Genomic DNA, 14585 nt, shown 5'->3' with positions numbered 1-14585 from the left:
GTGGACCCCACCGACCACAAAAACTACAGACACAACTCCCTGCTCCCGTTCCCAGCGAAAGTCATCAAGAACGCCATCAACAGCAAACTTGTCACATTCATCGAAGAGCACAACATCCTCGACTCCTCCCAATCCGGCTTCAGAAAAAAACACAGTACGGAAACCGCCTTCCTTGTCGCATCAGACAACATTCGTACCTTACTGGACAAAGGAGAAACAGCAGCCCTCATCCTCCTTGCCCGTTCAGCGGCGTTCAACACAGTCTCTCACCGCACCCTAATACGCAGAATCAACGAGGCAGGGATCCAAGACAAGGCCCTCAACTGGATCTACTCCTTCCTCTCTGGCAGAACACAGCAGGCCAGACTCCCCCATTTTCTCTCAGACCCAACACCTATCACCTGCGGAGTCCCCCAGGGGTCCTCCCTCAACCCTACTCTCTTCAATGTCTACATGGCTCAACTCGCTCCCCCTCGTCAGAACCTACTGAATCAACATTGTGTCATATGCAGACGACACCCAACTCATCCTCTCCCTATCCAAAAAAAACAACACCGCCAGACACAACTTTCGAGAAGGTATGGAAGCCGTTGACAAATAGATGAAAAACAGCTACCTACAACTAAACATAAACAAAATGGAAGTACTCATCATGGGCCCAAACCTGTGCCCTTGGAAGCCCGCCCACCCCCATGGACCATGCACGCAACCTGGGAATCATCCTGGACTCACAGCATAAAATGGACCACAAGATCAACTCAGTCTCATCCTCCTGCTTCCACACCCTCCACCTCCTACTTAAGACCTTCAAATGGATCCCCCTCGAACACAGAAAGACTATCACTCATGCCCTGGTCACCAACAGGCTCGACTACGGCAACACACTCTATGCTGGAATAAACAAAAACCTCACCTGCAAGCTACAGAACATCCAAAAGGCCGCCACAAGACTGGTCCTCAACCTGCCAAGCCACTGCCACATCTCCCAGCAACTGTGCACACTTCACTGGCTCCCCATCAAAGGAAGCTAGAGTCACCTTCAAGATGCTGCTAACCCACGCTCACAAGGCCCTCCACGACACCGGACCAGCATACCTGAACAGCCGACTCAAATTCCACACATCCCAAAGGATCCTACAATCAGCCCAGCTCTCCTACGCCGTAGTCCCCCGCACCAGAAAGACCAGATCAGAGGGCTGCTCCTTTTCCTTCCGCGCGGCCATTGCCTGGAACAACCTTCCACTGCACCTCAGACAGATAACATCGCTCCCCAGCTTCAAAAGAAACCTCAAAACCTGGCTCTTTGACAGACCCCCATCTTCATGGACTGGAACCCACGAACCCCCCCACACCCCCAGCACCTTAAGACCCTTATGAGTGAGTAATCACACTTACCAAACACCTGATTTGATTTGATTTAACTACCAATTAATAATTAATGAACAATAAATTAATTTCCCCCCAAAATTGAAATATTAAACAATTACCAATTAATAATTAATTAACAATACATTAATTATCAATACTCAACAATAAAAAAATTACTTAATTACAACTAATTTGCTTCGCACCCTATTGCCCTATGACCTCACAACACCGTCAATATTAAATTAATACACTTAATATATTAACCAAATAATAAATTAATAAACATGAATTTCCAATTAATAAAAATGAATTACCACTTAATAAAAATTAATTGCCAATTAATAATGATTAACATAAAATTAATTATCAATACCAATAAACAAAAATAAAGAAATACTTCATTACAATTAAATTGCTTCCCACCCTTTTTCCCTATAAACCCACAACCCGCTACAGAACTGAAACACAACATTTATTGAAAATAATTTCTAATTCCTATTTAATAAAAAATTAATTTACTATAATTAAAGTACTTCCCACCCTATTTTCCTATAAACCCACAACCCGCTATGGTACTAAAACGCATGATTTACTTAAAAAAATATTACTTTTTTTTAAAGTAAATTAAGCGTTTTAGTACCATAGCTAGTGAAAAAATATATATATATTACTGGGGAGGAACATTGTGGCTTCCGACTGAACGGCCGCGGGTGCTCCTCTCCGGGCTGCTAATGGCGGCTTGACTTCGGGGCGAAATTAATAACAAACCCCCCTTCATTAACCTCCCACAGTTATGGTGTGGATCGCAACAAAGGAAGACTTCTCCCCCCCCCCCAGTCTCGGTACCTGTTCTTTTGCCGGCGTCTGCAGCTGGAGTTGCTGCAGTGGAGATGGGGCGGGGGCTGAGAACTTGTTACCAGCTCTCAAAGATTCTATGCCGCTGCGTGTGGCGGCAGCGGGCAATTGGAGAGCTGGGTTGAGCTCGGGCATTGGAGGAGAGCAGACGAGGAGCAGCTGAGCGGCCATCGAGTTGGAGGTGTGGAAATGCGGCGAATGCATTTAGGCAGACTGGGCGGTTGCCGCGCTGTTGTTTGGATGGTGCTCCTGGCTCAGTTTCTGCATGTGTGCCTCCAGAGTAAGTAGACGGGGCCTGATTGGGATCTGGGAAGGACCGTCAAGGATTCAAGCCTGAGAAAATCCTGGCGGTTTTTGTGAATGTTTCTCAGCCACTTTGTCCACCTGTGGGAGCGGTATTCTTGGGGGTAGCGGTGGTTATTTTTGATTTAATTAAGAACAAATCATTTGTACACCCCCCCGTAACAGGAAAGACATACCTGAAGGCAAAGCTGAAGGCAAACCTGTTTCAGAAGAGGGGTATACTCTAGGCAAGGTTTTGTCTGACTGTATGGAGAGCAGGGTTTTTGAGAAAGAGGGTACCTCTCCCCCCAAACCCACTAGATGCTCGTTAAGGGCCAGAGCAGCACATATTGTCTCAAATAAATTGATTACCCACTCGATTATCCCCCAGCGAGTCCCCCGCCTGTAGCTGAAGTCAACATTATGGCTAGGAAGAGAAAACAGATTAAACAGGAGGGGTGTTTTGGAATCCCAGCTACCCCGGTTTTTTTTAAAAGCGCAAAGGGGTAAGACGAAACTAAGGGATAAGAAACCTGCAGAGGATAAAGTAAGAATTACCCCTCTTTGAAATCCTATTATCATGTCTCTTTCCTCTACAAAAATGAATTCTCAACCCCAACCCCAAGTCCCTTCTGGTCCTGAAGCAGCTTCTACACCAAGATTAGAGCCTGAGCAGAATAGTGAGCAGCAGAAGGAGAGCCCCATATCTGGGTTGAGAGGCGTAGCTGGTACGGATGCCACATTAAAATCAAATCAGGTTTTGGAAGTGCATTCGGCTATTACCCTTGTTAATAGATTCTCCATTCTAGACCAACAGGAGAAGGGCATCCAGGGGTCAGACCAACTGTCCAGTAAGCAACAAACTCAACACAGGGAGGAGGGAGGGCATGGAACGGCTAACCAAGATGCATCAGAGCTGTTAATAAAAGGGCAAACCGAAGAGATGGCAAAAGGATCCGCCTTCCCCCCAGAAATTAAGGACACTCCAGCTCCACCCATTCGTTGGCTGATATTCTTTTGGCTCTAAAGGACGAGATGGCAAATAAATGTACAGTTTCCGAGGCAAACCAAGCTGATTTGGCAAATAGATTTCTGGTTTCTGAGGCAAATCAGGCTGCCATCCGATCCTCGTGTGAATTGCTGGCCCAGAAACTGGAACTTGTAACCACAAGGACTGATGCAATTGAGGAGGATATTCCCCGGATTAAAACAGTAATGGAGGCTACCGCGTCAAAGCTGGAAAAACTATCTATCCAAAATAAGGATCTCAAAGATGATCTCGAGAGGTTGGAGAACCATTCAAGGAAAAATAACATGAATATCCCCGAAGCAATGGAGGGAGATGACATTAAGGGTTTTCTGATTTCTCTTTTGAAACGCACAGTCCTGAAAGACCATCCCGGAATAGACTTAAGCTTTGAAATCCAGAGAGTCCATAGAGGCCTGTTTAAAAGGAATCCTGGTCGATTGAAACCCCAGAAAATTCTGGTTAACTTTTTGTCCTATTCAGTGAAAGAACACATTTTATCCTCTGCTCTAAAGGAAGGTGCTATCTCCTCTCCATTTGTAGAACAGACACCTTTTTCATCCTTATTAGATCGGATATTTTGCATATAACAGCTGAAAGACAGTGGGAATTGGGGAGAAGGCTATCCGAGTTAAATGGGTTGGGGGCGAAGGCTCAACTGAGATTCCCAGCCACACTGCATGTTATGTGGAACAACCACATGCACATGATCCGCTCACCACAAGAAATGGATACTTTAATTGCAAAAATTCAGCTTGAAAAACAGGGAAGCTTGTGAGAGGGGTATGTAGAAGCTCAATGTAACGCCTCGAGTCAAGCCGCTAGTTTACGTTTATGTCTTAATGATTTTTTTCTAAAGCCCGGAGAGGGGAAGAGCCCGAACAGGCATTTGCCTTTTTGGTAGGTAGGGTTCCTCAGGGTGTTAGGGGGTCACAAAGGGATAGGGTGGGAAGGGGGGGATGGGGGAGAGGGGGGGCACAGGGTGGCAGAAAAAAAGTTTAAAAAAAACTCTCATCTCACTGGTTATCTAAACTATTCTGTAAAAGTTATTCGCCAAACAGGGAATGCACCGTGGAAAGATTAAATGAAGGGGAGCGTAATATTCAATTTATTTCTTGGAATATAAATGGATTAAGATGCCCTAGATGACAAAGATTGACTTTTAAATATTTAGAGATGTTACCAGTGCAGATCTGCATACTGCAGGAAACCCATCTAAATCAAACAGAGTCCAAGAGCATCTTTTCTAAACTCCAGTGGATACAATGTTTTTGCCACTCTCAACAAACAATAAACTGCCGAGGGGTGGCAATCCTGGTCAAGAAGGGATTTAGTTGTGAAATAAAATCAGTATTAACAGATCAATCAGGAAGATGGATCATCGCCCAGTTGGATTTTGAAGGGGAAAAATTGACTTGTTCCTCATTCTATGGCCCCAACGTGGACAATCCCTCTTTTCTGGTTAAATTACAGGATAATCCTAACTTAGCGCCCGCCCCCCTTTAATAGTGGGAGGCGATTTCAACGTCCGCCTTGACCCGGTTAAGGATAGGTCCAATCTAAGTCATAACATTGGATCCCCTAGATTCCAAAGGGTCCTGAAAAATCTTCTACTTAATATCAATATGGTGAAAATATGGAGAGCCAAGATGGGTGGTTCACAGGGTTTTACTTTACACAGTAAAAAAAACCATCATTAAGCCAGGATAGACTACGTCTTGATTAATAAAGAGGCTCTAGATAAGATCCTTAGTATGTCTATAGCTCCCAGCCATCTATCAGACCATGCTCCTCTGCTCTTTTTATACTCTACAAGCAGTTCATGTCTACAAACAAGGTGGACTTTGAACAGAGTATTCTTGTCAGATGCAGATATTATCCAGGCAATTAAAGTGGCTGCCACTGAATTTTCCACTTTTAACATTGGCTCCACTTCAATAGATCAGGTCTGGGACGCTTATAAAGCCAATCTGAAATGGGTGCTGGGTACCCAAATAAGAATTAAAAATAAAAAGACGATCTTGGAACTACAGTCCCTGGAGTCAGGAATATTGGCTCTTGAAAGGAACCTCATTAACCAAGAGAACCCTAGGGACCAGACCGATTTAGAGGAGGAACTTGAGAAAGCCACGCAGAATCTTAGGATTTTCCTTGATGAAAAATGCAAGGCCCAGTGGCAGGCATGGAATATGGAGAATTTATAATACGGGGAAAGAGCCGGAGCACTACTGGCATGGAAAGCAAGTTTGGACCGGGCAAACAATGATATAAACAAACGTATCCTTGCCCGTGTTAACTACAGCCGCTAAAGATTCGTTAGAAGCACCTATCTCCATGGAGGAGATAGAGGTTCAAATTAAGAGGGCAAAAAATAAAAAAGCGTCCGGCCTCGAGTTGGCTTGTAAAATCTGCCCTGATCCAAGGTGAGATGAGGACAAAACAAAAAATATTTCTAACTTCTAAAAATATAATACATATATTCTATAAACTAGAACAATAATTAAAAACAAAATATAAACACAAACACATAAAATACATAATAAAATACATAAAACTAATAATAATATCGATATTAGTAACATCAATATTTTTACTATCGCTATTACTAACTTCGATGTTAACAAAAACAATATTTCTTACCTTCAGGTCGATATTCTGGTGGTCGATATTATCAATTTTAATATTCTGTCCCTACGATGTTTCCAACTTGATATTCTTGTACTTCGAAATAAAAAAATATATATTTAGACTGGTTACCCTTCAGAAGAGATGGCGTGCATTTCAAAGCAGAAAAGACCAGGATCTTACTAAACAACATAAAAAAATTTATCCAGTTTTACCAGTAAGTTTGCCCAAACACCAAGGGGCATATTAGGATGGCGGGCGGACTAACGTCCGCCCACCACCCTAGCGGTGCTGGGATCGGCCGCCAGTGGTGCCGCGGTCCCACACCAGCAATTAGGATGCCATTCCAACGGTGGCGGTGGCCTCCCGCATATATTGCATTGTGGCGGGCAAAGCTGGAAGCAGCACCCTTCACAATGCAATATATGCATGTCTCGCATTTGCATGCATAACGTGGCAGGCACCGTGCCGTGCCTACCACCTTGTGCATGATAATACCATGTGCACCCCCCACCCCCCAAACACCCTAGGGTCCGCAACGGGCCCTCAAAGGAAAAAACACATGCCTTTCCATGGCGGAGTCAGCGCCATGAAAAGGCACTTCTCTGCCATCATAGTAATATTGATGGTGGTGCCACCATATTGCTTTGCTTTTCCGCCCAGTAGGTAGTTGGGCGGATTGCCTACCGGTTGAAAACCGGCGGACAGTCTTCCAGTCTCCCAGGGTCCCCCCGCAATCTTAATCTGGCAGGGGAAAAGTCATGCGGGTGGTGACTTTCGGCGGGCGGCGATCCCCCAGCTATACTAATCACCCCCAAGAGCTACCCTGTTCTACTTATTGTACATATTAGTTCCAGTTACATTTTTTTGCATAACATTTGTTGGTTCGGTAGTCCTGAATTCTATTTAGAACAGATTTGTGGTAGCTCCATTCCTGACACTATAGAAGTAATAAAGTATCATTCTTAATCACAAAATTCTGACCCCCTCACTATACTCTTCCAACCCTGATTAAGCACAACCCAAATTTTCCATTGTGTGAGGATTGGAGATAGAGTCTAACCTGTGAGCAGGCAGAGTACCTATGCCCCTTACTATCAACACCCCCACAGCCATTCAACACTCTTCCCCTCTGCATAACTGTCTGTGGGGAGCGAAGCAGTGGAGGGTTGGACACAGGGCTTGCGGCCAACTTCTGTCCAGGAGTGATCAACTCAGATATTCCGCACACTGCCTTTGGCAATGTTCACCTGGGGGATTGGCTTCCAGCCAGGCCCTGTGGTCAACCATTCAGAGGTGGTCAACCTCCAATGTGCACAGAGCAGGGAGTGATCTCTGACACTGCTCTGTGACCAACCCCACCATGGCTGGTCAAGTCTCACTGCGTATTGCCTCAGGCCAGGCTCTACACTCAGCCACCAGTAGATACATTTCTCTCCACAGAGACCTGACCCAAATTTCACTTTTTTACATATTTTTAAATTTGTTTGTGGGTTCTGCAGTACTCGTCAAACAAGCTTCACACCTATGGTATTGCTTCCTCTGTGTAGCTTAGATGGTACCACAGTGACATGGAGGTAAATCTTAAGCAGCTGCATCTGCGGGAGTACCAGCAGTATTAAAAAAAATATGTTTTTTAAATTTTGCCCCTGGCCATCCGTGTGGTGTACCTCTACTTCTTATAGCACCATTTATTTACAAATTCAGGGCACAGAAACCAAGTCTTGTAATGGCAAAAGCAACATTTATCTCCAGGTTGCAGCCAGCCAACCAGATTACTCAATCTTGATCCATCTCCATCTGGAGATAAGTGAGGGAGGTATTTAAACGCTAAGGGATTTGTTATATTAGCTCACTCAATAATTTATGAATGGGGTTCGAGTTTCTTTGATTGCATCTCATGATTTTTTTGTCCTGGCTCTGTATAACGTGTCCAGAATGATTGCCAATATTTGTGTTTCTGTGAAAACATATAGAAGCAAGAGATACATCAGTTAACTGGGTTGTGAGTACTTTATGGGTACATTTTCAAACAGCAGTTTGCTTGCCTACACCCTACTTGAAGGGAGCGTAAATGCATGAAATAAATGGGTAATTCTTTGGATATCGTAGATCGCATCTTTCAGTTTTGCACTCTGCAATCTCTTTAAAGGGTCTACTAAAGAGTGGCTGGTGGCCCTTTCCCCATTTTCCTCTCCTCAAATTCTGGCTTAGGAGATCTATGCACTTGATTTTCAGGAATGCAGTGGATTTATAGAACAGATTACTTTGCGGTTTAACCACCAGGTATTTAGTAATGGAAAGAACCACTGGTCTTTTTGCTCTTGGGGTGACAGCATTACATATATATAACTTTTTCTTCAATGGAGGGATGTTTTTGGCACCTGCCTCCTACAAGCTTCTGAGGTAATATTGAAATTTGGGTCCTTAGGATTAAACCTGGGACTCTATCAATATAAGTGGATACTTTTGCTATTGGGGTCATATTAGTCAGTATGTAGTTTGTCATGCATAGATATAGGTTATGCACATTTATGGGTGTATATTGGTGTTGGGCCATCACGCACGTGCCCAGCAATAGGTTTTCTCTTAGAAGGTGGAGGATTGTTTTTAAAGTGCAGTGGAATATCATTATGTTGTTATGTTGATTAATGCTCAGAAGGCTCTTACATCATGTCCTCTGCTTGATTTTTGGTGAGAAGTTGTGACTCAAACTAAAGTGGCTGTCCTGATGAAGGTGTTTTAGAAAACAGGTTGTTAGTAGTGTGGCCTGCACAAGCAATGTGCCCACATTTATCCTCCACTGGTAACCAAGCATCCCATTGTTCTGCTTGACTCTCACAATGTAGTGAAGCAGAGCAGTCCAAGGACTACTCTATAGAGATGGCGTGGGCTAGTATTCACCGTTCACAGGTACAGAATAATAGCACTCAATAAATTATTGTCCAGTCTGTGCTTTTTCTTTTGAAAAAGGAAAAAGTACATATATTGCACACACTACTCAATACTATGTAGTAATTTACAGATTTACATAGGCTGATGGAAATGCTTTGTGATGACTTTGCATAATCACGTTTGAGCCTCACAAAGAGGGTCTGGTTCTACAAATCAATTTTCAAAACATTAACTTGGATTTAAATGCAATTACTGAATATACCCTTAATGAATTGTACTTAAAACTGGCGATAAAGAAAATATACTGGTTGTCTGCATCATTATTTCAACAATGCTTTTGCAAGAAAAATTGACATGCAGGTTTGGACGACTTGTGTACTCATAATAACTTGTAGCCCCTACAGAACTTCACCTTTCTAACTACACCATATGCAATTAAAGACCTTCACCCCTAGAGGGTGTTGCAGTAGCACTCCTAATTAAGTTTAGCAGGAAGTACACACTTTATACTTGACCCCTAAAAGGCATTTACTTTGTAAACTCCACCCTGTGTAATTACAGCCTTTCGCCCCCAGTGGACGCAAAATAAAAACTCACATTAAACACCTTCAGGCCATATAGACTGAAGCCATAGACTTGGCCTCTAGAGGACACAGCACTCCGAGCTGCAGAGCGCCTGCTGTAGCCTGGGGAGTGCGTAACAATGCCTTGGCAATCCTTGGAAGGTATTCCTTTGGAGTCTCACCCAGTTTAGGATGGGGACTCCAAAATTGCTTCAGGGGGAGGCAGCGCTGCTTCTACATCTCTCCCTGTATAAACATTTGGTGGTGACACCGCCATGCAGGGGCCACTACAAATTCAAACACAAGTGTTTTTTCATAAAAATATGGGCAAGCCCAGCAGGGCATTATGATGTGCTCCTCGTGAGCTTTTGTACATATTTGAGCAGCAGCGCTCCTGCTGCGATGGGTAAGACCACAATTGTACTTACCTTTTGGTTTTGTAGGATTTAGGTGTGGCCTCGTATCACTCTGTGAGCCTCGGGTGCTCTGTCCCATCCAGGCACCCCATGTGTTTGTTCCCTCATTGGGGGGCAGCTCGTGCTACCCGAGTGGCCGCCACTCTGGTGCGCTGCTGCAGGAGCCGGCAGCAGTCTTTTGACATGCCTGCTCCTGCGTGCAGGTGCTTTGTTGGGACTAGCCTTCCTGCTCTCCCCAGACATTGGCATGGGGCTGGCCATGCGGGGGAGTGTGGCAGCCCACGCCCCTCACTTCTCCATACATCAGGGCCCAGAGATGGGTCTCTGGGCCCGTCCTGTGATTGCATTGGAGCATTGGAGCATCCCTAGATGGCATCTCTTCTTGGCTCCCAGGAATGGCCTCCCTCCTCTCCTCCTTCTCTTCGATACCAAGGGATGGGTCCCTGGCCACCTTGACAGGCGGAATGTAATGATGCCCCCTCATCTGTTCTTTACTGTGTCCAGGGATGGGGTCCCGGGCTCCTCTTTAGCATCCTGGGAGATCCTGCTGGTAAATACTTGTAATTTCTTCTTCTGGGAAGCAGCCTCTGGGCACTGGACCACCCGGGAACCGAAAGCAGCTGAGCTCCATGAGTTCAGGATCTATTAAAAGTCAAATATCACCCAAACTAAAGCAATGCAATTTCTCAGGCCCCATTTGGCGTATTTGGATGATTATGGACTTTTTTTCTTCTGGTGGTAAGAGCTAGCCGCCCGCAACACATAATTCAGGCCTCCTGGCTTCAAAGATGACAATCTCAACAGGGAACTTATATAAATCTAAAAGGATTTGTATTCCTACCCCCATGCTCTTTCTGTTGTGGTTACAGTTATTACACTATTTTGTTGTTTAAACAAAACTTAACAGGGAACCAGTTTCACTGGCTCCCTGTGTCCAGCTTTCACTTTACTTTTCTTCTGAGGTTTTCTCATTCTTTGCACAGATGGCCAGTCTTTTCCCCAACTGATCTTCAGCAGGGGCAAGGGGACCATCTTCCCTGATCCTATGGAGTGCTCCACTGATCTTGGGGTCAATTTGGATTACAGTCTTTTGTTTAGATCAATTAATCAATTAGGGGTTGGTGAAGGGCAACTACTTACCAGCGAGAGTCTCAAGGTGTTGGAAGGGAGGGTGGGGACAGCTCAGTTGAGTGCTTGGGTCATCCGAAGAGCCAGATCTTTGGATCCTTCCTGAATTGGAGCAGTGTGGGAGTTTGCCAGAGGTGGATGTCATTCCTGACATTGACTGCAAAGTAGGAGAAGGACTTTCCTCCTATTCTGGTCTTGTAGATGCATGGAACGTAGCCGGAGGGAGATCAGCTGAATGGAGGTGTCCTTTGGGTGCGGTCATTCAGGTATGTTGGTCTGGTGTTGTAGAGGGCCTCACATGCATGATTGAGGAGTTGGACATTTATTCTTCTTTTGAAAGGGACCAGTGGAGATCGCAGAGGTGTTGGGTAATGTGGCTGCAACAGGGGATGTCTAGGATCAGTCTGGCTGTGGCGTTCTGGACAGTCTGGAGTTTGTGAAGAAGTTTCTTGTTGATTTTGGCATACAAAATGTTGCCATAGTCCAGTCTGCTACTGATGAGAGCGTGTGTGCCAGTTTTTCAGGATTCGGGTGGGATCCATCTGAATGTTTTTTGGAGTATGCGTAGGACTTTGAAGCAGGCCAAGGATACAGCATTGAGTCTGGTACGATGCAGAGGTTTCATGCATGGTCCATCAGGATGGGGGTTTCCGAGGGCGGGAAGCCACCAGGAAGGGGTGGAGCCAAAGATAAGGACTTATATGTTCTCATAGTTGAGTTTCAGGCAGATCTTCTTCTTCCGGGTGGTGATGGCTTTCACCCCTTCTTGGAAGTTGTATCTGGTGATGTTGGGTTCGTTGATGAGTGAGAGAATACGCTGGGTGTCATCGGTGTAGAAGATGATGTTGAGCACGTGGTTTCTAATGATGTCTGCGAGGGGGTGCCATGTAGATTTTGAAGAGGGTGGGGCTGAGAGAGGAGCCCTGGGCACTCCACAATTGGTCTCTGTTGGTCCCGAGAGGTAGGGTGGGTTTCTGACTCACTGAGTTCTTCTGGTGAGTAATTAGCATATCCAGTTCAGGGCCTTTCCGCAGATGCTGGTGTTGTGGAACCTGGTGGCTAGTGTGCAATGTCAAAGACAGCCGAGAGGTCCAGGAGAATGAGGGCTGCTGTTTGGCCCTGGTTGAGGAGGGAGCGGATGTTGTGGGTGGCAGAAATTAAGGTGCCCTCTGTGCAGTAGTTGTGGGTGGCGGCAATTAGGGTGCTCTTGGTGCTGTGGCTGCTGCAGAATCCAGATTGGGAGATGTCCAGGACATTGTTAGCCTCAATGAAGTTTGCTAGTTGGGTGTTTATGGCCCTTTCGATGACCTTGGCTGCGAATGGAAGCAGAGAGATGAGCCTGCAGTTTTTGAGGTACTTCGGGTGTGCAGAGGGTTTCTTCAGGAGGGGCTTGATTTCAGTGTGTTTCCAGTCGTCGGGGAATGAGACAGTCTCAGGGGAGCAGTTGATTGCCCAGCGTAGTTTGGGTGCGATTGTCGTGGCAGCTCTGTGGAAAATGTGGGGTGGCCAAGGGTCTGATGGTGCTACGGAGTGGATGCTATTCATTGTCTTTAAGGTGTGCTCTGTCATGAGTGGGGGCCAATTGAGCATGGTCTGTTGGGTGGCGTCGCTCGGGGGGAGCTGGAGCGGTGCAGAGGTCTTGGCTATCAAAGTTCATATTAATCTTGATGTGAAAAAAGGTCTTTTGCAGTGGTCTTGGGAGGGTGGATTGTCTGTTGTTTCACTGCATGGTTTGGCAAATTCCTTGATGATGGAGAAGAGTTCTTTGGTGTTATGAGCGTTTGGTGAGGATTCTGTCTTGGAGGGATTTCTTCTTTGTGGATTTGATGAGTTGTTGGTGGTGTGTGGTGGCGGCTGCTCTGTAGGGGGTGCATGTTTCTGAGGTTTTGTCGTTTCTCCATGTCTTTTTGAGTCAATCGCAGTAGCGTTTGGATTCTTGGAGGGCAGTGGTAAAGCAGTTTGCTTTCTTGATGTATCGTCCTGTGGCTTTCTTAAGGGGGGTGAGTGTGTCAGTGCAGTTTGGGATCCAGCGGTGGAGTTTAACTGCTGTGGTATTAGCATCTGGCATAGTCAGTGGTGGGGTGCCGATGAGGGGAGAGGTGCGCTGGTCTTTATTGACTTTGTTCCAGCTTCTACGGTATAGGCGGTGGGCGGGCCTGTGTACTGTATTTTTTTTAAGGGAAATGTGGATGCAGGTGTGGTCTGTCCAGAGGGGTTCCGTAGTTTGGCTGTAGGAGATGCTGTTTCCCGTGAGCTTGGTGAGTTTTCAGGCCTAGCCTCCACCACTACTGGCCACCCTCTTGGGGCCCCCTAGCTTGAGACTGGTCGGGAACTGGTGAAGCTGCGCTGGCCCCAGGCGAAGTTTCTCCTTTCCAGCGACGGGTGATCCAGTATAACACCGCGGCACTAGGAGGCTGCCTTGGCCGCATTGCCCCCCCCGTGCAGGGCTGCAAGCCGAACACACTTGGGGCTGCGGGGGCTTCAAGGAGCGGTAATGCTGGACTGAACAGGATGAGCAGAAGCCCTGGAGACTGTGATACAGTAGAGCAGTTGTTGTTTCCACACCCCGCCCCCATGTAGCGCTACCCACCTGATCACACTCGGGTGGCTGAACAGAATGCAGCGCTGCCTGAGCGGGGCACTGTGAATTAACAGCCCCCCTCCCGATGCAGCGCTTCCCTCCTGATCGCGCTGGGGCGGCTGAACAGCATACAGCGCTGCCTGAGCGAGTACACGGCCCGAGCCAGGGTCCTGCCTCAGACACAGCGACCACAATTGAAACATATGTAGGAGTGGAATCTTTAAAGCCGTTCACCTGCCCTAAGGGTTATCTACTATAGTGAACAAGCAGAGTTTGACTGCGACAGCTACCAGTTTATGGCAAAACAGCAGGGTGTTTGTGCCCAAGTAATTTTATTTGCAAAACTGCCCCTCTATATTGTCTCAGAAAGTCTACCCACTAAAATAGCAGCATCCCAATAATGGCAACAGAAAGAGGACTGAACAAGGATAAACCAACAAGGACCCTAGCCAGGCTTGATCAGGTAATGGAGATAGAAAGAGGACTGCTCCAATAAAACTAAAAAGGCTCGCAGCTGCTCCATCGCTCAGATGGTGGCCATCTTGAGGCGACACTGACCTGCTTTAGCAATCAACAAAAGCCTGCTGATCCTTGGAAAGCTCTTGGAATCCTGCCCCTCTTATGTTGTTACGCCTTAACCTAAATGTTCAGAAGTAAACAAATATAAAGAAACACACCAAAGATCAAGCTAGACAAGGGACAACTAAGGAGAGGAAAGACAACCAAAGAAAACGATTAGCCCTGTGTCGCTTATGTCGTTACGCCTTAACCTAAATGATTAGAATCAAACAAGTATAAGTTCAAACTAGACAAGGGTCAACTAAGGAGAGGAGAGACACCTTAAG

The sequence above is a fragment of the Lissotriton vulgaris genome, chromosome 2_1, assembly GCF_964263255.1.
Source record: "Lissotriton vulgaris chromosome 2_1, aLisVul1.2, whole genome shotgun sequence".
NCBI lineage: Eukaryota > Metazoa > Chordata > Amphibia > Caudata > Salamandridae > Lissotriton > Lissotriton vulgaris.
This window is presented reverse-complemented; position numbering follows the sequence as displayed.